This window comes from Vulpes lagopus, chromosome 23 (genome assembly GCF_018345385.1).
Source record: "Vulpes lagopus strain Blue_001 chromosome 23, ASM1834538v1, whole genome shotgun sequence".
In the NCBI taxonomy this organism is placed as follows: Eukaryota; Metazoa; Chordata; class Mammalia; order Carnivora; family Canidae; genus Vulpes; species Vulpes lagopus.
The window spans coordinates 3,313,375-3,316,913 of record NC_054846.1 but is presented as its reverse complement, the minus strand read 5'-3'; positions in this window follow the sequence as shown (position 1 = coordinate 3,316,913).

The following is a 3,539-nucleotide window of genomic DNA, read 5'->3' as shown; positions in this document are numbered from 1 at the left end:
TCTCAGGGTTGTGAGTTCAAATCTTTTTAAATGGGTTAGCATTCACGTATTTAAAAAAAAAAACTCTGAAAATGGAATTATATTTGCCTATTTTACAGATTTCAAAATCCCGATTAAAGTAACTCAACAAATTTCAATATATGAGTGTTTTGCTTTAAGTGACTTCACACAGTACTTATCAATCCTTATGGTTACAAATAAGTAAAGAAGCATCAGGTTTGACTCATCATTTTAGTACATGGTTTCTGAAAAATGAAAAACAGAAAAATATAAAGTGACTAAGATCAATTCTATATTTTAAACAAAAGTTTTACTTTCTAGACTATTCAGGAATAAATCTTACTCAACTCTTAGAATTCTTAGGGTTACTGTAATTCAGTCAAATAATTAGTGCTGTTCATTAGAAAAAAATCTATTATCACCATTAGATTCTACATTGAAAAGGACCTATAAGTAAATCCTTTTTTTTTTTTAAGTTTGTTTTTTTCAGTAATCTCTACATCCAACATGGGACTCAAACTCATGACCTCAAGGTCAAGAGTCTTATGCTTTTCCCACTGAGCCAGGCAGGCACCTCAGTAAATACTTTTAATGTTAAAAAAAATAAAAATCCCATATAGGTTATCTCAAAAAATAAAATTTAAAGGCCTTAACAACTTTTAGAATAATATTGACCCAAAGGAAAATATATGAAGTCAATCAACAAATACTAAGATTATACATAAACTGACTATATGTAGTTTCTATCCACATTCATTATTAACTTACACTTACTTCTAAAGTTATCTTGGACTATTTCTTCTTATTCTCAATAAATTTACTACATTAAGTAGATTAGTGTTTTTCAAATTGTCATTAAAATAATTAATTGTACTAAAAAGATAAATGTATCTGCTTATATGAAAAAAAGCATGACATTGTAATCAAAATATAATTTTGATAAGTTTAGTCATTCTTAAAAAATGAATTAGTCTATACTAATTGTCTGTGGCATCAGTTCTCAAACATTTTGGTATTGATTCTCAAACATTTTGGTCTCAATATTATTGTCAGCTGCGTAAGATTTTCTGGGTGATGGAGGGCAAGCTGATGCTTTAGATCCTTGCTACACAAAGTACCACTCAAATCAGATATGCACTGACTGGCACTTCTTAAAACCTTACTGTATATTTGATTCATTTGAGGATTTTGTCAGAATGCAAACATCATTTAGTGAAGTTTGATCTGGGTGGGGTTTAAGAGTCTACATTTTCAACAGATTCCCAACTGACACAATGGTGCAGGGCCACAGACTACACTTTGAGTGGAAAATTTTTACATTATCATTAATCTATTCCAAAGCAGTTTGTTGAATGTTGTCTAAAAAGAAGGAGGTAATTGGTGCACCTGGGTGGCTCAGTCGGTTAAGCATCTGCCTTCAGCTCAGGTCACCATCCCCACTGAGATCCAGCCTTGCATTGCCTCAGGCTTCCTGCTTAGCAGGGAGTCTGCTTCTCTCTCTCTCTCTCTCTCTCTCTCTCTCTCTTTCTCCCTCTGCCCCTCCCCACTGCTCATTCTCTCTCTCTCAAATAAATAAATAAGATTTAAAAAAAAAAAAAAAAAGATATAGGGGATCCCTGGATGGCTCAGCAGTTTAGTGCCTGCCTTCGGCCCAGGGCGTGGTCCTGGAGTCCCAGGATCAAGTCCCACATCAGGCTCCCTGCATGGAGCCTGCTTCTCTCTCTGCCTATGTCTCTTCCTCTGTGTATGTGTGCGTCTCTCATGAATAAATAAATAAAAATCTTTAAAAAATAAAAATAAAAAAAGATATAATTGAAAATCCTGTTTTGTTTTTTAAAAGGGAGCAACTCATTAATTTTTTTTTTTTAAAGAGAGGAGAGATTTGGAAATAACATAATATGCAGGCAGCATTTTGCCAAATTTCTTCCTCTTTTAGGAAACTAATTTAGTTTAGTTTGCTGTAAATCTTATCAATGAATTATTTTCAACAATTGTTTTTTATAGCTAATTTAATCAGAATTTTTTTACAATTTAGGGAAAAGAACAACATGAAGACCAAAGCTTCAGTTCCTAAAATTTAAATAAATTTGCCAAAATTTGTCTAAATTTTACAGGCATTTCAAAGTACTGAACCTTTTTTATTTTTATTTTTTTAGTAATTTCTACACCCAGCCTGGGGTTCAAACTAATAACCTCAAAATAAGAGTAGCATGTTACACCAACTGAGCCAGCCAGGTGCCCCCAAAGTACCAAATTTCTTTACTTAGCATTTTTAATTGATGAATTTATCATCTGAACTGTGACTAATACTAAGAAAGACCACTTGATTTTACACAAAAATCTTCCCAGCATTCCTCAAAGACTACCAAAGTGATCTCCAAATTCAACATATCCTTATTAAAATCTCATTGGCATTTTTTTTGTGTGGAAATAGAGAATTTCATCCTAAAATTCATATGGAATCTCAAGGGACTTCAAATAACCAAAATAATTTTGAAAAGAACAAAGTTGGAGGACTCACACTTCCTGATTTTATTAAATATTTCAAAGCTACAGTAACCAAAATAATGTGGTACTGGCATAAAGATAAAATAGATCAATGGAATAGAATAGAGAGCACAGATATAAACTCTCACATATACGTTCAGATTATCTTTGACAAGGTTGCCACAATCACTCAATGGGGAAAGGACAGTATCTTCAGCAAAGCAAAAATTGAATATCCACATGAAAAAGAATAAAGTTGAACTCTTATCTTATACCATACATTAGTCAGCTCAGGCTGCCATAGTAACATACCACGGACTGAGTGGCTTACATAGCAAAATTCACAGTTCTGAAGGCTGGAAAGTCCATGATCAAGGTGTTAGCACAACAGGTTTCATTCTAAGACCCTCTACTCTTGGCTTGTAGGTGACTGCTACCTTGTTATGTGCCTCTTCTTTGTGTATATTAAGAAAGAGAGAGAGAGAGAGAGAGAGAGAGAGAATGAGCTCCCTGGTGTCTGTTCTTATAAGGACACTAACCTTATCATACTGGGGCCCCATCCTTATAATTTCATTTAACCTTTATACTTCCTTAGGGCCCTCATCTTCAAATTCAGCTCTATTGGAGGTCAGAATTACAACATACGAATTTTGGAAAGACACAAAAACTCCATCTATATTATACCACATACAAAAGTTAATTCACAGAGATAAAGAACTAAATAAAACACCCAAAGCAATAATACTCTTAGAAGAAAACATGGGGGAAAAGCATCATGACATCGGACTTAGCAATGATTTCTTGGCTATGATACCTAAAGGAACTGGCAACAAAAGCAAAAATAGACAAATTACCCTACACCAAACCTCAAAACATTTGTATATCAAAAGATATAATCAACAGAATAAAAAAGCAATTTATGGAATAGGAGAAAATATTTGCAAATCATGTGTCTGATAAGAGGTTAATATCTAGAATATATAAGAACTCTTACACCTCAACTATAAAAAGTCAAATAATCCCATTTAAAAATGGACAGAGAGCTTGAAAAG